At 41.5% G+C, this 22,621-nt stretch overlaps 1 long non-coding RNA gene across 6 annotated transcripts in view; it reads left to right on the top strand.

Moving 5' to 3' along the window:
* Window positions 1-22,368, top strand: part of LOC102150863 (uncharacterized) — a 152,187-nt gene extending 129,819 nt beyond the window's left edge. The window contains exons 6-9 of one of the 6 annotated variants that reach the window (XR_011437606.1): window positions 9,243-9,406; window positions 20,029-20,943; window positions 21,226-21,388; window positions 22,032-22,368. This is a non-coding gene — a long non-coding RNA (uncharacterized lncRNA). Of the gene's footprint in view, window positions 1-9,242; window positions 9,407-20,028; window positions 20,944-21,225; window positions 21,389-22,031 lie in introns of those variants that run through there. The other 5 variants (XR_011437602.1, XR_011437605.1, XR_011437603.1 and 2 more) reach the window with 5 other exon arrangements.
* Window positions 22,369-22,621: the final 253 nt, after the last annotated feature.

Here is a 22,621-nt window from a genome sequence, read left to right as displayed (position 1 = left end):
GGGATTCCTCAATTTCTTGCAGAATCCGAGTGATATGATGAAAAGAACACAAGTTTTGGAGATAGAGACCCAGTCAAGTGACCTTGACTAAGTCACTTTATCTCTCCAAGCCTAGTTGCCTTGTTGTAGAATGGAGCTGATAATACTTTCTCATAGGGTGTTTATACAGATTGAACAAGATAATATATGGCTGATCTGATGATCAGACCCTCAACTGGGAGAGGTGACTTTCCCAGAGGGTATACGACTTGCAGGTTGGGAATCTGGAGGTATGCTCTGGGATGGGAACACTCCTGTAGAGCAGAACGTGGGTTCCCCAGCTGGGTGGTGCAGCTGAAAGATCAGGCACTTAGGAGCCAGGCACTTCTGGGTTCAACTCCTAGCCCCGTCATTTGCTTGCTGTATGACCTGGGAAAATCACCTAAACTTTCCAAATTCAGTTTTCTCAGTAATAAAATTGGCATGTTAATACACATGTCTCAGGACCTCAAATTTTTTGAAATAATGAATGTAGAGGGTGTTAAAAAATGCTAGTTTTGCCCAGTGCTATAGTCTATAGTTCCATCTGTAAAATAGCAGTAATAATATCCATCTCTGAAAGTATATAGCAGAAGAACTCCTATCCCAATATTCATTGTACTTATCATGGCTGTTACTTTTAGCTATAAACCTTGTTGAATCACTTAGAATTACAGGAGAGAAAGGAACCACAGTGACTGGACCTCATCAGAGAGTGACTGTAGTAGTCAAACAATGGGGGAATTTTTCCAGTTTCCCTTTTGTCAAAGTCATTCCTAAGTATCATTGACGTATGCTTAATCTTTGTACTGGGACTTGGGGACTCGGGTTTTGAGGAGGACAGAGCCAGGGAAGTCTTTCTTTCCTTCTTTGCCATCTTTCTCTCTGTAGAATCCCTTCTTGACAACATCCTCCAGTTTTGATCCAACAGTGGGGTGCTTTTGTTCCCATAATATGGGGATCTTAGTGGGTCCAAGAATGGGCTTAAAATGGGGTGTATGAACCTTTCATACAAGGTGTAAAACCTTTGTTTTACATTTCTCCACTTAGAGGGTCCACAGCATTCATGAGGCTACATGACCCGCCTTCCCCCACAAAAGTTAAGAAACACTGTTCTGAGAGAAGATGGATGCAGAAATCCTACTCCATTTGGGACCTAAACACAATTTATTTCTGCAAAAGGATGGGAGGCAGATTTCATTGGAACTTTTCCCACTCTCTTGAACATAGAAGTTGTAGCAGTAAAAAAAGATCTAAACCTTTTGTGCCGTTTCTTTCCCCCAAGTATTTATTCTTGCTCTCTGGGGAGGAAGTCCTGTGCCTTTGGCCCAGTGGACCTCCACCTCTGGACCTGCCCACAGAGCAGGTAAACTTGCCTTTTCTAGAAGATCTTTGTCTTTGAAACCCTTAACTCAGTGATGAATGTTGTCATTAAAAGTCCACAGCTGAGCAGAAGCCCTCCTGGACTCTGAGTTATTGAGTCTCTCTGCCTCTGTGAGCTGGTTACTGGTCAGGTGGCTCTGGGTGACCCTGTGAACTTCCCTTACCAGTGCAAACAACCTCGCCCAACACGCATGAAACCTAGTTGTGCCATTTAAGAAGATTTCTTATTCATCAGCTTTTAAAGGGTCCTAGTTTGTGGCTTTTGAAGTAATTTAGTCCCAAACAAACCCCATAGACTGATTGGCTCTCTTTGGCATTTGTTTCCCATAAATCCAACTCGGCTTAGGTGAACCTCGACTTGGACTGGAAAGAGAATTTGTTTAGTTATGCTGGGCTGTAGGCACTAAATTGGGCCATATTGTCACTTTTCTTTGGTAATATAAACAAGCCCACAGACCGCTCAGCTCTTGTCAGTGACTGTAATCGGTCAAGTCTGCTTGCTGAGCTATAATTCAGAAGGAAAAAGTCTGATAACTTAGTCTGAGCTTCACCTTTCATGAGCCATCAGTTCATACATCACCCATGACATAAAAAGGGCCTCATTCCCACAGAGTTAGCCCCAGAAGGTTTTTCCTGGTGTTAAGTTCTTAAAAATAGCATCTGTGCTTAGGACATTATTCTCCAAAATTTTACACAAGTGCCAATGATTCTACTAAATCAGGCTTGCCGGATAATTCCTCAGGGCTCCTTCTGTTTATTTAGGCCAGAGTGAGTATCCAGGAAGGTAATATTTTGCAGGTCAATATTTTATTGCTTGATCCAGCCTACAATGTGTACTACACCTTGAACACCAGTCAACAGGGGCTCTGAGGGGGTAAGTTCACCTGCTTGTCATTTAGGACATTAGTCACTCAACACATATTTATTGAACACCTACTGTGTGCCAGGCTCAGTATCAGACACAGGGGCTAATGCAGAGAATAGGATGGGCAAGGCTTTTGGTCTCCTGAAGCTTGTATTTGTATGGAGAGAATAGACTGAGTAAACCAGTAAAATAATTACAGATAGATAGTAGAGCTATGAAGGAAATAACTGGGATGATTTGATAAAGAATACTGAAGATGAGAAAGGTCATGGAAGGTATCTCTGAGACAAGACATTTCAGCTGACCCTGAAGGGTGAGAAGGGGTCAGCTGGGCCAGCAGGGAGAAGTGAGCCAGGCAAAGGACCCCTTCCTCAGTTTAGTGTTCTTGGGCAGACAATTGCTCATGGCTTTTTTTATCCACTGGATTGTTAGAAACCTGAGCTTTGTCTCCCTTAAAATATTGCTTGAAACTAACTAGTTATGATGGTTGGAGATTCAAAGCATTATCCTGACTAATTGTGCAGTTTGGGAGAAGAATGCTCTTCCGCATACCCCCTGCTGGAGGCTGGGGGCTGTTCTGCCAGCAGGAAGAGTGAACCTAGATCGCCCCCTGCCTGGTTCACTGCAGCCCTGGGAGAACACCAAGAAGGAACTTGGTTGACCCACTGGCTCCCGGTGGAGAAATTACTTCCTGGTTGTAAATTAGTCCCCAGGGTGAGTTGGTTTTCCTTCCAGAGGTCAAGCGTGCTATTTAGTGCTGAGATTCCCAACTTAGGGAGAACTGGGACGCCCTAATGTCATTTGTTAGAGTTCATGATGACCTCATCCTCTGAAAGTGTTACAAGCCTTGTGCTGGTTTTAAGCATTTAACTGGATATAAAATTCATTTCACTTTGAGGAATTTTGAGAAATTCATGAAACCCCAGGTGTTGCAAAACTGTTGCTAGGAATTGAAAACTATGGTGATCCCTTCAGGACCCTAATAGCCAAAAAGTATAGCTAGTTTCTTAAAATGCTTATGTAGCTCAGGAAGGGAGGCAATCTAATTATCTGAAACAAGGCAAACTCTGAAGAAAAAAGAAGTGTGAGGCTTACATTTGGCTATTTGGGTAAAACGATGGGTGATTTGCCCTACCTTTGAGAAGTACAGACAGTTCCTGGGGTTACCACAGCTACACCTGGCTAATTCCTAGAGCTGCTGCTCTCCTCTGATGGTGGTGGTTACACTGGAGCCCCCATTCCTCCTTCCATGGACCAGGAGATGCAGAGACTTCCTCTTCCACTCCTTCCTGAAGCTTGTCCCAACATTTCACCAGGAGATGCTCAGTGAAATTTTTCACTTACTCACTGTTGTGGGTTGAGTTGTGTCCTCTAAAAAAGATGTTGAAGTTCTAACCTGAGTAGCTGTGAATGTGACCTTATTTGGAAACAGGGTCTTTGCAAATGGTCAAGTTAAGATAAGGTCATAGTGTTAGGCCCTAATCTAGTATGACTGTGTCCTTATAAAAAAGGGAAATTTGGACAGACAGACAGACAGACATAGAGGGAAGACCATGTGAAGACACATGGAGAAGATGGCCATCTACAAGCCAAGGAACACCTGAGGCTACCAGGAGTTGAGAGAGAGGCCTGGAACAGATTCACCCTCATAGCCCTCAGAAGGAACCAAATGTGCTGATGCCTTAATTTCAGACTTCCAGCCTCCACAACTCTGAACCAATAAATTTCTGTTGTTTAAGCCACCCAGTACAGTGTCATGGCAGCCGTAGGAAACGAATACACTCACCATGCATTCTCTTACTAAATATAAAGTAAACACAAACTCAGTCAGGAAGCTTCTTAGACCTTCCTTTACCTTGGGTTCAGAGGGGCCTAGAACCCAAAAGATTTTGTCATCACTGTCATCATAACATTATCACTGTTTATTCTGTGCCAAGCCCTGTATTAAGGGCTTTACTTCCATTATTTCATTTTTCCTTAAAAAATGGTATCCCAAAAAAAAGGTATCAATATATCTATTTTCCAGGAAAATAAACTGAGGTCACCCATCTGATTAACGATGGAACTCGGATTTTAACTACTATACTTGGGGGCCCAGGATCTTGGCTTTTGGGCCTCTGAAAGACTGGGAGCCACTTGTCATGCTAAAGTACACTTCCCTATGGGCAAAGGCGTCTTAGGGGAGTGGCCTAAAAATCTATCCACCAAAAATAAGATCATGACTTTAGGAAAGTATGTTCTGAGTTTCTTATAACTGACTTGCTAATGAATCTTTGAAACATGTTTATTAGTTAGTTGTGGTTTTGTTTACAGCCTGAGTCATTAAGTTGGAATGTTGCATTACTCATGACAGTTATTCAGAATTTTTAAAAATATGCAGAGGTGTGCTATATTTAAATGTATCTTTTCTCTCTGTTGGATGAAGCAAAGTGTTAGTGGAGCCATTTGATTATGGATTAACAGGATGGAAATGAAATTGGGGGGAGCGAGAAAAGCTTTATGTTTTAGTACAGGCACCAACTTTTACAAATTAAAAATGGGGATGAGGGGAGCGACAGTTCCCAAGATATCAAATAACCACACTTTTTGAATTGATAGAGATGGTCCTCTCCATTCCCTTTTCTCCCCATAAATATTTTATTCAGAAAAAGGAGTATAATCATGATAAATAAATGTATAGAATAAGGGTTTTTTTAACCTTAAAAATCCTATGACTAGAATTACTTAAGAAAATTGTAATCATAAGGTTGGTATATCCATTGAATAGTTATAAAAGTTACTCAATAGGTAATCAAAAGAGACTGATTTTCTCATTTTCTTGGTCAACACATTTTCTGAGATACTGTATTAATCAGAGCTCAATAGCATGCAAGTGTCAGAAACTTAAGTCAAACTGGCTTAAAAAATGGGGAATGGAAGTGGAATTAATCAAGTCACCTAATTGAAAAGTCTAGTGCAAGCTCTGTTACTCAGTAAAGACAGATGTATGAACCTAGAACATAACCAGTCTCATAACTTGTTGCTAATAAAAATGTGGTGTGAACGTAAATCTAAATTTCATAGTTCTTTGTTCATTATCTTTGTAAGAGTTTGAAACTACCCAATGGTAGCTTAAAGACAGACATCAATTCTGTGTAATTTTTTAATTACCATGTGTGTGTTGGTTGCTTTTGAATATCTGGAGAGCAATTTTTAAATTTGAAAAAATTTTTAATTTGCTTATAAAGGTTATTTTATCTTTAAATGTTAGGAAGAATGGGAAATGGATAAAAAGTTAACTGAATAGCACTTCCAAATAAAATATCCAATGCTATCCCCAGGTAGTACTTGACCCTCATCACGTACTTGAAAATGGCCTGCTTTGATGGGATTGCATTTGAGCTGCATAATTCTTTGAAGACATTTTGCTTACATGTTGGACTCTTGTAGGTTGGAGAATGCCTCTTCTCTCTGTCTTACCTTCTAGACCAATGAATGTTCCATTAAGGTGGTATGAGTTTTACATGTATGTCCCTACATGTTGCGATGAGGCCTGACTTCCAAGCTGTAGATTAAAAGATGGGGAGGTGTGAGTTAATATGTAGATCTTACTGTTTGAAGGGGGAGAAATGCCTTCCTCAAGAAAAGATATTTTTCTTTTTATTGAATCATGGGACTTGAGAGATCCAAATTCTACAGACTCTATTTTGCAAATATTTTGCTCATGGCTGATAAAAACTTCACTTGTTGGTGGGAGACAGTGGGATGACATGGAACGAGCACAGGAATAACAGTCTAGGTTCCAGTCCCCATTCTCCCATCATCTCAGAGGCTTTTCTAGAAGGGTGGTGATGCTGTTCACCAGGGCAGAAAGTATAGGAGGAGGAGTGAGAGGGATTCGTGCAATCCCACATCCACAACAGAGCTGCCCAAATTTCCATCTCATTTCTACTTGAGATCGAGCTGTGCTTCTTTGACCATCTCAGCACTGAGTACTTTGTCAGTCCCTTTAAAAATGGTAGTAACAAGACTCTCACTCTTATATTATGCTCAGCCAAGTGGTAACCAGGGGAAAGCTACCTGGACCCCAAAGTGTTACCACTCTCAATAATTACACACATGAGGACGATTACCCAGGGGCAAATGCTCATTCCTGGGTGGCTGTGGTGGGTTTCAGTATCAGCTTATTCAGAGGCCTCCGATCACTTAGGTTTTGTTGAAGACTCTGATGTTCAATGCAAAACAGTCCATTGTTTTGCATCTTCCTAGTAATGAAAATAGGCTTTAGAGTCTAAATTCCTTTTCTCCCAGGAAGTGCAACCATGCTTAGGAAATCTGTGTAGGCTCATACATTTTTGTTAAGAAAAAAATGTCACCCATCTTCATTTACCATCAAGCATCCAAATCCCCAGTGAAAATGGTAAAGTTGTGAGAGAGAATTCCCAAATTCACCATTGGGGCCACCTTCAAAGTCGAGCAAAAATATCCTTTTACATTTGTTTTCAGCCTCAGAAATTCCTCAAATTTGGCAAATGTGATCCTGATGAGAAGGGATAGTAGACTTTTACAGAAGTGGCACGTTCCACTGCAACGCGGTTCCCCAGGTTTTCTCATCCAGCCGTCTTCCTGCATGCTCTGGCCTAAGCAAATCCTACATCGTTCTGTAGAGTCAACAATGACCGTACCACTGTAAAAGGTCAAGGTGGATTGACAGACGAGGAAAGAAATGTCAAAGTCATCAACAGGACACAGAGATAATATGATTATATAAGCATAAAATGAGGAGCATATGCAAAGACTAAGAATGTAACTTCTCAGAAAAGATTGCACAAATCTCTCTTATTTTTTCTGTTCAGACTATTGAGTAAGATGGTGACCAGGGTTGTACCTTGTGTGTGTGGGTACATGTGTGTTTTGTTGTTCTTTTTTCTATTCTGGCTTCATGACCCTGTTACATTTTTAAAGGGTGCTCAGTAAACCATGTACCAGCATGGCAGGAGAATATAGTTGGAAACACATTTACAGACAGAAGCCAGGAGTTTGAGCGCTGATGGACACTTGTTACCTCAGTGACTCTGAGCAAATCATTCAGCTATCCTTGCACAACAAGGGTAATGGTATCAAACCCCCATGTGGTTGTTGTGAGTATCAAATGAGATTATGTATGAGAACACGCTTTGTAAAATGGAAAGCCTTGAACAAATTCTACTTGCTACTACTGGTCAACTTGTAATGGAAAACGATTTTATACACTTCACTCCCATCGGCTTTCTCGGTCCCTCCTTTGGGATCACTAACTTCCAGTAGCCACAGCAAGGTGTGCCCAAGCATGGAAATCATCTCATCATCACCTACCATAGAAACAGTAGAAAAGCGCTTAGGCACTCAAGAACACATTTGTAGTAACATTTCTGGGCTTCAAATCAAGTTGAAAACTCATGTCAAAAGGCCTATGCTCGATCAAACTGTTTTTTTTCTCACTCTTCTCAGTACCTAAAAAGGATCATATAGTCCTAATTAGGCCTAGAGAGGCCCACAAAAGAAACGTGTTTCTAAGAGGTTTGGATTTATGAACTGAAAACTGTAGGCTACTGTGTCCTTTAATATATTCAGAGAGACAATTAAGATAACTTTAGTTATGGTTTTGGAAAACCGTCCGGGCGGCATTCAACTGAACATATAGCCTTTCTCTGTCAAAAAACAAAATGAAATGACATTTTTGGAATCAGCTCGCTCTGTTAAAAGCAACCAACCATCTGAAAACACTCAATGAATTGGAATAAAGTTGTACAAAGTTTTGTGATCCTCAGGAGAGGAACAAAAGTTTGGAAGAACGTTTAGCTGCCAAACTTCAGGAACAGACAATTCACAAAGAAGGAAGTTAAATGGCCTACAATGTGTGAAAAAATGTTCACCTTCACTGATATGTCAAAGATATGTAAGCTAAAACAATAATAAAATGCCATTGACAGAGATAAAAGTAAATTCCAATACTCAGTGTCAGCCAGATTCTATAAATGTGGGCACTCCTGTGCCCTGTGGGTGGGAATGTAGATTAGTATAGTCTTTCGGATAGCAATTTGGCAAGATCTAAAGTGAAACTTTAAAGTCATAACTCTGTTTCAGGAAATTTGTTCTAAGAAATTTAGTATAGATTTAGAAAATTTATGAATGAAGATGTCCACTGCAACCTTATTCATAATAAGGAAAATTGGAAAAACCTAAATGTTCAATAACAGAGGAATAATTGAATACATTGGGGTATAATCATCTGTTATGAACTGCATGTTTGTGTGCCTCCCCCTACCCAATTCATACGTTGAAATTCTAACCCTCAATAGAATGGTATCAAGAGATGGGACCTTTGGGAGGTAATTAGGTCATGAGGATGGAGCCCCCAAGATGCAATTAGTGCCCTTATAAGTAGAGGAAGAGAGTTAGCTTTCTCTCTCCCCAGCATGTGAGGCTACAAAAAGAAGACAGCAGTCTGTAAACCATGAAGAAGGTCTTTACCGGAACCCAGCCATGCTGCTATCCCGATCTTGGACTTCCAGCCTCCAGAACTGTGATAAATAGATATTTGTTGTTTAAGCCACCTAATCTATGGTATAGTTATAGCAACCAAAATGGACTAAGACACTATCATATAAAATGTTACTTGGTCTTTAAATTTTATTATTTTGAAGTTTAGCTAATGACGTGGGGAATATTGTTCTATAATGTTCATTATAATAAAGGTGGATGCAAAACTGCACATGATATATAATGCCTATCTGGGAAATCTATGTGTAGAAAAAGAGTGAAAGAGGAAATAATAAAATGTTAACAATAGTTGCCACTGTTAGATAAGGATATGCAAGGCTTCTACTTTCTCTTTTACATATTTTTGTATTTTCCAAATTATATATAATTAACACATATATATTATTATTTTAACAATCAATAAAAATGTAATATTAAACAGAATAAATATTTGGTGTCCTCTCGAAACTTCCAGCTAAGGTAGCTTGAACTGAAGATGGAGGCCCCACCTGCCCAGCAAGAAGGGTCAGCCTGACCTCTGCTCGTTTTCCTGAGAAGGATTCCAGCTGGAGCAGGAGATGCATCATCAGAGTGAAGGCACAGGACTGTGAGTTCTGTCAACCATCAAAATCCTATCAAGTAAGTACAAGAATTAAAAAAGAAAAGGGTGAAAAAAATCCCCTTATAATATTTCTGTTCTTTTTCAGTTTTTTCCTCTCCCCTTCAGTGTAAATGCTGTTAAGTTTTATCTTTACCTTCTGGCCAATTGAAAATCTGGAAACAAAGATAAAGAGAGTTAGACATTTAGAACTTTTCCGATAAAGTTAATTAAAATGGCCTGAGAAAGGCATGACTGAGATCTTTCTTTTTATTTAGGTTTGAGATGAAGCCGTTTATTTCAAGGGTTTAGCTGCACACTTGTGAGTCTAGTTGTTTCTAGTTTTGCTGATAAAAAAGTGCTTTCTCTTTTAGATCACATAGAAAATAAATCTTGTTCAGTACATCTAAAAAATAGGCAAGAAATCACAATGCAGAATCAAGAAGGAAAGAGCTAGTTGACATCTGTGCTAGAGGTTTTCCATTTGTCCCTCCAGATCTACTTTGCATCCCTCAGCCTGCTCTCTGTCCAAGAAGACTGACCTGGCTGCACCTACGGCCTGTGCCTTCCGAATCTGGTCTGGTTTGGCCAATGGAAGGCACAGACAGGAGGAGGGGAAAGACCTTGAAGTGTTTCCTCCCCTGGCTCATCTGCCTGCTGGGCCAGGGCTTGTGAGCAGCTGCATCTTGCAGGCAGCCTCTTCCTATAGCTACAGCTCTCCCTGGGTTCCAATGGCTGATTCCTTACGTAGCTACTTCCTGTGGGTGCGAGTCCCTAGGTGCTTTACCATCCCTTGTTGGTTTTCCTTAAACCCGCCCAAGCCCTTGTAAACAGTGCCTTCATCAAACTCTCTTTAATCTCCCTTTTGCATTTGCCATCTCTTTCCTGTCAGGACCCTGAGCTTGAAAACATCTTTACGGGACAGTGCAGCTTCATTCTGTGTCATGACTCTCCATGAGAATATTCTCACAGCGTATTTGACAGAGCCCACTTTTCATAATTATTATGGTTAATACAAGAGTTTTCAAACATCTCATGGTGTGACAATGGTCAAGCTTAGCCCTCAGGATCTATAATAATGGATCTTAGCAACTGGGCTTCACAAAACACTGGGTGTCAAAACAGAGGTATGCTGGAGTAATTTATTAATAATAATGAAGAACTGAGTTTTGTGCATTAAAAAATCAGCTAATAAGAGCAGATTTGTTGTTTTCGTAATTATGCCATTTTTACTCACAGAAATTCCATGCTTTCTTGAGACATAGGGAAAAAAGTTCCTAGGGAGAATTGCTAGGGAGTTCTGGCTAATGCACCTGAAATTGACTGTAATCTGCACGTATCCTTATCTACATGCCAGTCCATAGGAATGACCCTGGGAATATGTCCCACATGTGATATCACCTATCTATCTTACATGTAGTGCTGGAAAAAAGGTGGGGAACTATTGTTGGGTCACATGGCAATTCATTAAGGGAAGTCCTTTGACTCAGTAGCTCTACTATTTGTCATCCAATTTTTCGCATCAGTCTGTGTAGCATAAAATTACTAATATTCTAATTACCATACCACTAATAAGTACCTTAGATACATTATCTTATTTAATCCTCATAACAATTCACATTTTACCAATTAAGAGTTGGTCATTAGGCTGAAGGGGAGACAGGCTTTGGAGCACATTGCGTACCTATACCAAGGAGTTCCGTCTTGGGTCTCTTGGTATATATCTGAGCTGGGTAATACTCACTGGACTGCTTCCTGCTAAGGCTGTGGCTAATAGATCTCAAACGGTGCATAGAAAAAAAAGTTCAAATCTCTTTCTCTGGTCAATTTCATTCAATTACATTGTTAGATCTTGAGGATACCAAGATGAATGAAATACAGTTTTGCCCTCCAGGAATCTGAAGCCTAGCTGGTAGACAGAGAGATAAACAAATAATGAGAGAACTACAATAAAACATGATTAAAATGATAATAGAAGCATGCTTAAAATTTAGTGGGGAAACAGATGAGGGAGCAATTACATCTTTGAGAGGCAGTGGAGTGTCATGAAAAATTAAGTACCAAAGGTAACAGTTAAGCTTGACCTTGAAGGGTGTTTAGGAGTTCAACAGTGAACCTAGTGGAGAAGAGGTGTTACAGGAAAAGAGCTCAGCAGGGGTCTTCTCATTCTTGCCAAAGGCTTAGAGTCTCCAATTGCTTTAGGTTTCCAATTGCTTTTTCAACATTGCATCTCCTATGGCCTGTCTAGATTTCTCACTCGATCCCCTTTGGGTCTAAAGAATTAAAGTAAAAGAGATGCATTGGGAGAAAGGAGAGCTGGTTGGCCTGGAGTAAAATCCAACCATTGGTCTTAGTCTCAGCAGGACCATATACCAGTTACCTGAGAAAACCAGCTAGATTTCCCTGTGTTGCTGGTCTGGGTACCCTGCCTGGGCCCTGGGACTGAGAACGTGGGTCCTTGGGCAACCACAGGAAATAAGTCAAGTGAGAGCCACGGAATAAAGTATGAAACAGTTTTATAAACAATTAAGCAAAACTTAGATAAGGGAAAGGACCAGGCTACAGAGAGCCTGGGCTGTCCCGGAAAGCAGAGAGAGCAGCCTTGAGCTGGGTCGAGGGGGCGTTCTTTAAGGGGTTCTGGATGGGGAAGTGGTCGCAGCAGCTGGGGACTGGACCTTGGGATGCATGATCATTTGGCTGATTCGTTCTGGAGCTGCATGTTCAGTTTGTGGTCCCTCTGATGAGTGGTTTGCAGCAGGCATGGACCGATTGCTGACTTGCTCCATGTCACAGGATGTGTGGCCGACTTCAGGTGGATGTGGCTTCCTGTATGTGCAGACTTGTTTGACCTAGGGCCCCACCTAGCCAACCGAGATGCCTGTCTCACCTGAATCTGACATCTGACATACATGTACAGTCTGAGATGTGGACCAAAATTCATGGGGCCTGCCTTCAACCTGGTTTTACAGATAGCTTTGGAGACAACTATCTATCAGAGATTCTTGTGGCCACATGGTGTTTGGATCATGAAAGTATTAGGGAAATATTAAGAAAGGAGAATTTATTGAAGGGATTTATCAACTCAATACTATTACTCATGAGTATACTGTATCATATCAGACCAAGAAGAGGAAGGAGGATTTAGAAGATTGTCCAAGATGTCACAAAGATTGATAGAGTTTACTTGACGGAGAAAAGCAGACCAGTTAAATCCAATTTCAGATTTTTAAATATGTGAGAGTCCTGCAACTTCTTATCTTTGCCCTGAGACAGATGTGAATTCTTTCTGCTAAGACCTGAAGACCTTATTCACCACTGTCTTATGTCATCTTGTCTTAACCCTCGGCCTACTATTGTTTCTTGTTCTCCCAATGTGGTCAATAGAGATACCCTCAAGTCACCCCAAAGAGACTAGTGGACCGGGCAAAGGGAGAACAAAGTGGGGTGGAAAAGACTATGTTACTATTTTTTTAGAACCCAAGATCAAGTTCCTGGATCAGCTTGGCTTCAAAAAACAATGGGATGTAGGAACAAAAAAAGATACAACATTTAGTTGTAAACATAAAAATAAGTGTGCAGATTTTATACAGGAAAACAATTTTAAAACACTCTTAAAAGACATAAAACTAGACTTGAACAAATGGAAAGAAATCCCTGTTCTTGGATAGGATGACTCAGTATCATAAGTATCATAGAGATATCAGTTCTTCCTAGATTAATGTGATCCCAACAAGAATACTAATAAACCTCTTTCTGGAACTAGGCAAGTTGATACGAAAGTTCGTACACAGAAACAAAAGAAAACATGCAAGAATAGTTGGGAAAATACTCGGGGAAAAGAGCTACCTACCAGATACTATAATGTAGTATAAAGTCTCTATAATTAAAACAGTGTGATACTAGCACATGGATAGACAATTAAACCAATGGAATAGGATAGAAAGTCGAGGAATAGACCCAAATATATGTGGAAACTTAGTATGTGGAATCTCCAATTACTGGGACAAAAATAGACTTTTTAATAAATATTTTGAGGACCACTGGAAAGCCATATACAAGAATAAACTCCAATAGGATGGATCAAGAATGAAACCCACCTGTGTTAGGAGAAAATATGGGTGACTTTCTCTATGACGTAGGTGGGAGGAGATGCTTTCTAAATACAACTCAAAATCCAGATGCAGCAAAAGACTAGTAGTCTGAACTACCTAAAAATAAAATAAAATATATTTGCAAGGAAAATTAAAAATGATCATGACAAAGTCTAAGACAACTGGGAGAAATATTTGAACTGAGAAAACATGTGAAACATATATCAAAGTTAAAGGGCCAATTCTCCTAACACATGAAGAGTAACCGGATGTGGGAGGTGAGACTGCTTCTCCAGCTTTTTCTGAGCTTGTCATTCAGTCTTCACACTGGGTTTTGTGCATAGGCCACGGTAATTAGCTCACTGTTGGGTTGATCTGATTTAACAGTTCATGGCCACTTTTGTTGTTATTTTTTGCTAACTTGTACTTTCACTCCCTGGGACCTGTTTGATTTATAAGTGTTTTCCCAGATCACATTCTGCGCTCAGCTCTGCACCTGGTGTTTTCCCTGGGCCAGCAGCGATGACTGGTTTGCTGGGCTCTCATTTTGCTGAGGGTTTCTAGTGAGATCCGCCCCTGTGTGGGCGGTAGGAGACTCAGGGAAGGGGGTTGGGTTGAGGGGATCCTTTAGCAGAGTTAATACACTCCAAAATACGCTTAGTTTACAGACTTGGGGATTTCCAGGTGTTATTAGACACAGAGGACCCTTTATGATGTCCCAATGGATAAGTTTTCAAAGGAGGGGGGTAAAATAAATAGGTTTTATGTTATAGATATTTAAACCAAATCTTCATTTTCATCTTTGTTACTTGAGGAATCATACTTCAATGCACACAGACTAAATTTCATTGTCATCGAATTCATTAAAGTGTCATAGATGGACAGCAGGAAGATAATGATGTTCTGGAATGAGAGAATGTTCTGGAAAATGAAAGGAAACGTGCCAAAACTGCCCCACCCCTACCCCCTCCTGATGCTGGGGAGCAGCTTTAACCAGAGATTCATGTTCACATCAGGACAGACTAATGCATTTCCTGGAAATGTATTCTTGTAGGTCTTTGGTCTGGATTTTGAGCTTGGTTGACCCCCAACTGACCTGCTAATACTACTACAACAGCATTTTGCATTAGTCAAGGGATTTCAGCTTTTTGAAAGCTTTTCCACATCATCGATCTCATTTGATCAGTGGCCCTGTGAAACAGGCAGGGGCAGATACTGTCCCCATTTTGCAGGTGAGATGACAGGGGCTGAGAGAGGTTAACAGATGTGGAGAGACAGCCCAGTGGAAGACTCTGGATTAGGAATCAAGGCACCTGGGATAGCTTCCAACCTGGCCATTCACCGTATATGGTGTCTTGAGCAAGTCAGTTATATAAAGGTTTCTGAGCCTCTTCTCCAGCTTTGATTAAATGAAAGGTTGCACAAGATGGTCCTTGAGGGCCCTCCTAGGGTTACTGTTCCAGGATTTTATCACTTGCCAGACTTTACCAGGAATTAGTCAGTGTATGCAAGACAGCATACTAGGCTCCTGAGCCGCAAAATTCTCCCCCTTCTTCTACCCCACACAGTGCAGAACTAAGGACTCATTTGGGATGGGGGTAGAGGTTTTCCTTTTGTAGACTACAGATGGAAGGAATAAGCTTTTCTGCCTGATTACAGGAAATTTTTTAAAGTTTATTTTCTTGTAATTTTTCAATCCCTCTAATGTATTTTTTCATTAATATTTTCCAGGTTTATTGAAGTATAATTTGCATACCATAAAATTCACCCATAGTAAGCATATAATTCAATACTTTTTAGTAAATTTATGGAGTTTTGCAACCATCACCACAATCCAGGTTTAGAACTTCTTCAAGGAACCTCCTTTCAGAAACCTTAAAAAGCTCTTCTATGCCCTTTTCCATCCGTCCCCACTCCCTTCTTCAGCCCCAGGTAACCACTGATCTGCCTCCTGTCTCTATAAATTTGCCTTTTCTGGACATTTTATGTAAATAGAATCATACAATATATAGTCTTTTCCATCTGGCAGGTTTAACCTAGGATACTGTTTTCAAGGTTCATCTATGTTGTTGTGTGTATGAGCAGTTCATTCCTTTTTATGGTCAAATACTATTCCATTGTCTGGATATACCACATTTTGTTTATCTGTTCATCAGTTGATTGACAGTTAGGTTGTTTCCACATTTAGCTATTATGAGTAATGCTGCTATGAACATTCATGCCTAAGTCTCTGAGTAGACATATATTTTTTATTTCTCTCGGGTAAATTTCTGGGAATAGAAATGCAAGGTTGTTTTTCTAAGTTTTTATGCAGTATTTGAATCTCTACTTTTAACTTTCAAATTTGGATAAAAGATTCATAGAAAATGTGTGGCAGAGTCAATGTACAACCTGTTTTAATAAGCTTTCTTCATGCCTGGTAGCTTTTATAAAAGTGTAATCTGTCTTGAAGTAATGTAATCATGCAGAGTGCTGGTTGTTATGGACTGAACTGTATCCTCCCAAAATTCATGTGTTGAAGCCCTAACCCCCAATACCTCAGAATGTGACTGTACTTAGAGATAAGGCCTTTAGAGAGGTAATTAAGGTTAAATGAGGCCATATGGGTGGACCCTAATCCAATAGGACTGGTGTATTTATAAGAAGATGAAGAGACACCAGGGGTGCCTATGCACAGAGGAAAGGCCACCTGAGGACATAGCAAGAAGGTGGCCATCTGCAAGACAAAGAGAGAGGCCACAGGAGAAACCAGACCTGCCCACAGCTTGATCTTGGACTTCCAGCCTCCAGAACTGTGGAGAAAATGAACATCTGCTGTTTAAGCCTCCCAGTTTGTGGTATTTTATTATGGCAACCCTAGGAAACTAATACATGGTCCTATATATATTTTTTTTTCAAGATTTTATTTCCTTTTTCTCCCCAAAGCTCCCCAGTACATAGTTGTATATTCTTAGTTGTGGATCCTTCTAGTTGTGGCATGTGGGATGCCGTCTCAGCGTGGCTTGATGAGTGGGGCCATGTCCGTGCCCAGGATCCGAATGGGCGAAACCCTGGGCTGCCGAAGCAGAGCATGCTAACCTAACCACTCAGCCACAGGGCTGGCCCCACACATGGTCCTATATTTTAAGAAATTTTGGGGCTGGCCCTATGGCATAGTGGTTAAGTTCAGTGCGCTCTGCTTTGGCGGCCCAGGTTTGTGGGTTTGGATACTGGGCGTGGACCTACACACTGCTCATCGAGCCATGCTGTGGTGGTGACCCATGTACAAACTGGAGGAAGATTGGCACAGGTGTTAGCTCAGGGGAAGCTTCCTCAGCAAAAAGAAAAAAGAAATTTGCTGTTAAATGCTGTTGGCAGAGTGTTTCTATCATGTTAATCCCCTTCACACATCGTATATTCTAGCGAGACACTCTTGTCCTTCATGCACCCCTTTCACAGCCAGCCTTTATTCTGTTCTTTCATGTGGTGGGCTCCTCTAGGCATCACTCTAGTTCATGGTCACATCTCCAGTTACTTCCCATGGCAGCCCCAAGGCCACCTCCTCCATGAACACCTCCTCCCATTTGGAAGCAGTTCTCCTTAGAACTCCCCCAACCTTTTTTCTCTGCATTTTGATGGCAGGACTCTATCTACCCTGCACACCAACTATTGGGTACATCTTATCCTTCATGCTAGACTAAGAGCTCCTTGTGGACACGAGAAGTCATGTTTGCCTTTATTGTCCTTATAACCTAACCTCTGGCCCAATGTCTGACATGAAGTCATTAATTGTTTTAATTAATTAAAACCAGCAACTCCAGCAACCAAAATATTTATAAAGTTTCAGAACTTTGTGAAGACTTGTAAAATACTGGTTAGTGAAGTATGAGTAGACAAAGAATGGCTACAAATGTGGGAATAGCTAAGTGCATAAATCAGAAAGTCACTGTTAGTGACTTACAGCCAAGTCACTGACCTGCTCTAAACCTCAACTTCCTTATCCACCAGAGAAAGGGTTGATCTAGCAAAGGTCTGTTCTGTGGCAAGTGTTTTATAACTCTATGGCTTTTCCCGGATCTTTGAAGTGCCTCCCTGGTTATCTGGCTGGCTGAAGAAGTTCAAGGTCTAAATTATACTACAACTCAATTAAAATGAGCTTAACATGAATTTTGAGTTTCTATTTTCCATGTAGAGCTTTTCCAAGTATATAGAATTTAGAAGTGCTAGTCATTGCCTTCTGGGGCCCAGACAGACCCTTAAGAGGGAAAGAAGGTATAGGAACCTATATCACCCTCCTTTTGACAATGAACAATTTTAAAGGAATGCACACACACATACACACACACACAACCAGCTTGGAACTATAGGGCATCATTTTCAAATCAGACTCCACCAAGAGAATGGTTTGTGTGGGAATTACACCATAAAATAAAATAAAACACAAAAATTCCCCAAGTGATAAGAAAAAAGAGCCTGTGTGGTAAACAGCCCCAGAAGGGGCAAGTATTTCGTACAAGTGGCCTCTGACTTTCTTGGCCCAAGTTTTCACTTCTCCTTTGGGTTTCTTTAACTTTTTCCTTCACTCTCCCTACCACACTTGGTCTCCAAGGATTTGTAGATCTTTATTTCTTTAGGCTGAGCACAGACAAAAATTCTTTTCTTTTCCTTCTTTCACTTAGCAAGTTTTTGAAACAAAACAGAACAAAAAAAAATGTGAGAAAAAAGGGAGGATGGAGGAAGGAAGTACCTCTCGGCTGGCCATTCAGGGTATGGGGTTCTGATCTCCAGGTGATTAAATTTCTACTCCAGGCTGTTAGGCACTGCTGGCAGGCCCATAGACCCATGATCCTTTCTTGCTAATCCCTTCCTCTTCTGGTCTATAACACCATCTCCCTGCTCCAGAATGAGTCCACCGAATTACCCTGAACCTTCACTGGCAAAGGAAGACCAGTTATGTGGCCTTTAGGAAGTTCCCTAATGCTCAGGGGTCTCCTACCAAATTATCTTTTTAGCTTCCATTTATAGTTCTTGTTTCGTTTGCTGAGCATCCATCATTGATGCAGCTAAAGCCCAATCGCTTCTAGACTGTTTCTCAACTCCACACACAGTTCAGATGCTCTAGTTTGCAAGTAGTGGGAAAGAACAGATTTCCAGCCATGCTGGTTAAGGAAGACTTGACTTCCTTTCTCCCTTACCCTATCTCTGATGGGAAGGGTCTCCTTGGTAGAGTAAGGAATCTGAGACTTTGTTAGTAAAATAATATATTGAAGTTAAATTAAGTAGATGGTCAATATTAAGAGGAAAAAAGTTTGTCTTGCTTAGAAGAAAATGCTAGTGGTTTTCCAAGTGTGGTCCCCAAACCAGCAGCTCTAGCATCACCTGAGAGCTTGTTAGAAATGCAAATTCTCAGGGCTGGCCCTGTTGCCTAGTGGTTAAGTTCAGCACACTCTTCTTTGGAGGCCCAGGCCAGGTTCCCAGGCGTGGACCTATACCACTTGTCAGTGACCATGCTGTGGCAGCAACCTACATACAAAATAGAGAAAGATGGTCACAGATGTTAGCTCAGGACGAGTCTTCCTCAGCAAAAAATTAAAAAAAAGAAACGCAAATTCTCAGAATCCTCCTCAGGCCTTCTAAATCAGAAACTCTGGGGATATGACAGTCTGTATTTTAATAGGCCCTCCAGATGATTCTGACATATGCTCTGAGCAACTGGGGTACACAAATTTCCATTCTGCATTCTCCTCTTTTTTCGTAATAACAGAACACTCAAGGCAGCAATGTGCCCAGCTAAAAGGTAACATTTCTTATCCTCCTTGCAGATAGAATTGGCCAGTGTGGTACAAGCAGAAGTCATTGAGTGAGGCTTCTGGGAAATCTCATTACAGAGGCTGCCTCCACTGGCTGGAGTACCCTTGTTGTCTTTGCCCCCTTCCTTCTACTTTCTGCCTAGAACTAGAAGTCCAGCAGCCATCCTGGACCGTGAGGTAACCTTGAAGACGGAAGTGGCAAACTAAGGATAGTGGAGCACAGAGATTGAAGGAGTGTTGGCCCCTGATAACGAGGTGCTGCCCCACCAGCAGTGGGCCCTCTTCCTTCAACTTCTTTAGAAGAGAGCGAGGTCTCTGTCTTGGTTAAGTCACGTAGGTTTTCTGTTGTATGCAGTTGAATCCACTCCTAATACATTTTGTATGATTTTGAGTTATTTTTTTTTCACTACTCTGAAAAATGTTAAGAGCTAAAAGCCTTCTCCAGCAACACATGGTAAAGATGGCATATGATTCTCCAGGATGAGAAGTGGACATTGGAAGAAAGAGGAAGAAGAGAAAAAGTGGAAAGGATGGTGGAGGAATAAAGGAAGGTGGGGAGAGACCAGAGAGAAGGTCATTCTCAGATGCCCACCCAAGATGGGCTCTTCAGGGACTCACAAGTTGACTTCATAAATAAAAGGCGTATTTCTCCCCATCCTCTGGACTTACGTATATCAGCTAGTAATAAGAATTTCCTTCCAGTAAGGGATTATACTTACAGATATAACTTAGGGGTCAGACATTTTTGTAATATCTGAATTTTCTTGTGCTCCTCTTTCACAGGCTCCTGTGCCAGAGATTGTGGTAGGAATGCAAAGATGAACATTGCAAAGTCTCTTCCTTTGAGAAACTCAAGATTAAAGAAAAAAAATGCATGTGCTCAGTAAGAGGAATGTCATTGTCTTTTGCAGGCATTCAGAGACTCGGCCTCAAGAATACTTAACATTATTTTTTGTCTTTTTTACCCTCGGCTAAAAGCAGTGCCCCTCTGCTAAGGTTGGCATGATACTTCCAGGGTTTCCCCAGCACAGGTTAAGGGTCATTTTATGCGGGTGGTTAACAAAAGTGGCTAGCTTTGAGCTCTCTATATTGGACACCTGATTCAATTTGAGATCCAAGTCAATTTCCTCCATTGAGGAAATAATCCAAGGATGCTTCACTCTGTCCTTCTGAGTGTTCCTTGGGGTGACTTCCTCTGCATCTGACCTTAGACATAGCCCACCCACCCGCTTGGCCAGGGCACCCTCCTTAGAGCTCTCGCTCAGTGGAATTTGGAATCAATGCAGCGAAGAGCTTCTCAGAGCAGCTTGGCGCACTGGGCTTCTCTGGAGAAGGTAGTCCTTCATTTGTTTGTTCCCTAAAGGGACGTTTGCTGATTGCCTATTATGGGCCAGGTGTTATCTCTGGAGTTAAGAATTCAATTGGCTAGACCCAGTTCCTTCCCTCAGAGCCCACAGCAGAGCCAGGAGACAGGCTGGAAGAAAACCAAAGACAAAAAGTGAAACCCAAGAACTGAAAGTAAACCAGACAGTTACAAATTGTGATGGGAACCCTGAAGGAAACACAGGAGACTGACAAAGAAAAACCAGGGTCGGGGCCACGGACCTTTGCTGGCTGTCAGGAAGGCTTCTTGGAGGAGGCAAAATTTAAACTGAAGCCTAAAGATTGAGAAGGAGGCAGCCAAGCTGGGAACCAGCGGTGAGGTTTCCTGCTGGAAAGAATAGCATGCTCAAAGGCTAGGAGAGCATTGTTGAATCCTAGGAAGTGAAGCAAAGACAGTGTGGTAGGACACTGGGGAGGGCATGAGGCAGTGGGCAGTGGCCTGGTTACCATTTACCTTGGAACCTAAAGGATGAAAGCCTGGGCGGTTCCAGGGCAGAGAGTTGCTGCCCAGGCAGTTAAATTGCCTCAGGGTGGGGTGTCAGAGTCGACTCCTCTTTCTCTAGCTCCTTGTGCTTTTTCCTTTGCATTTTGTTTCAGATATTTATTAAAAATCATTAAAGGATCTGCAAGTACACGCACAGGGAGATTGAGGATGAAAAGAAAATTGAAGATGCAGAAAGAAGGCAGGAAGAATAATCGGAAGTGGAGGGGCATATGACTTCTCTGTCTCAGAGAAATTGTAAAGCACAGCCATTTGAAGGTAGATGAAAAATTATTATCTTCTTAAAGCTCAGTTTGTAAAGTAAACAAAAAATTTTCAAATTAGAAAACTTAAATTAATCACCAGTATGAGCTCTTAATCTACTTCGACTTTTTTTCCCTCCCTCAAAATGTAGAATTGCATTTCATGTTAACTTCCAGTGAAATTGCAGTAACAAAATTGTTTTCCAAGGAAGGGGAGACAGTGAGAGGGTCTTGTCACATAATGTCCCCTCAGTCAGAGTCCAGAGAAGATCATGTATGGGACAGTCTGATTGTTCATATGGGCATAAGTTTAGAGAGGAGTTTTCAAATTAATTACAACAGTAAGAAAAGAGAAGCCATCAGGAAAAGGGTATCACATCACTCTGACCAGGGCAAGATGTCCATCATGTGATCTGTTGAGTGTGGAAACAAACAGCACAGGTCTCCATCGGAGATTGTGACCAGTGATCTCAGATTGCCAGGGGCGCATTGGGGGCCCAAGAAGAGGAGGGAAGGGTTTCACCAATGGTCAGGAGGAAAAGGGAGTAGGCCTTTCTTTTCCAGTCCAGTTCTCTCCAGCTACTCACCAACCAGATGTGTATGTAGGAGGAAAATTACAAGCTGTCCTTTTCCACAACCAATGTCCAGTGTGGTTGCAGGTATTAGGTGGTTGGTCTCAGGAAGGAGCAGCATGACCCAGGTGACAGTCAGAGCTTTCCCAAGTCCTGTCTTTATCTGCCTCTTCACCAGCAACAAGCTGGAGTCTGGCTGGCCATCAGAGTCCAGGCACCTAACGCATTCCAAGACCACCTTGACTTCATTTCCAGATGCCCCAGAGTGAAGCCAATCCTCAAAAAACAGCCAACTTAGTCTGTATTGTCTTCCACTGTTCTAATTAAACTGTTCTAATTAAATTTCTCACCACCTCAGAGCATGTGCTCTGGGAGTCAGATTTAATTTGATTGATTAAAATAATGTGCTGTTGAGTGAAATTTATATCTGTTTCGTTAAGTTTGTCTATACATGGTTCATGCAGAAGCCTGACCAGGAGAGGGCTTTTCCCTTCACTCTCTTCTCATAAGCACAGGCCATGGAGCTCCCTGCTCCAGCTGCTTCAGGGAAACCTGAACAGAAACCAAAGAGAGAAGTGAAGCAGCAGCAACAGCTGGGCCAGGGATGGAGGAGGAGAGCCAAAAAGACCTGAGGGACCGGGGAGGCAGGAGGAGAGGGAGGGAAATCAGAGAGGAGG

This window comes from Equus caballus, chromosome 3 (assembly GCF_041296265.1).
Source record: "Equus caballus isolate H_3958 breed thoroughbred chromosome 3, TB-T2T, whole genome shotgun sequence".
Classification (NCBI taxonomy): domain Eukaryota; kingdom Metazoa; phylum Chordata; class Mammalia; order Perissodactyla; family Equidae; genus Equus; species Equus caballus.
This window is presented reverse-complemented; position numbering and strand designations above follow the sequence as displayed.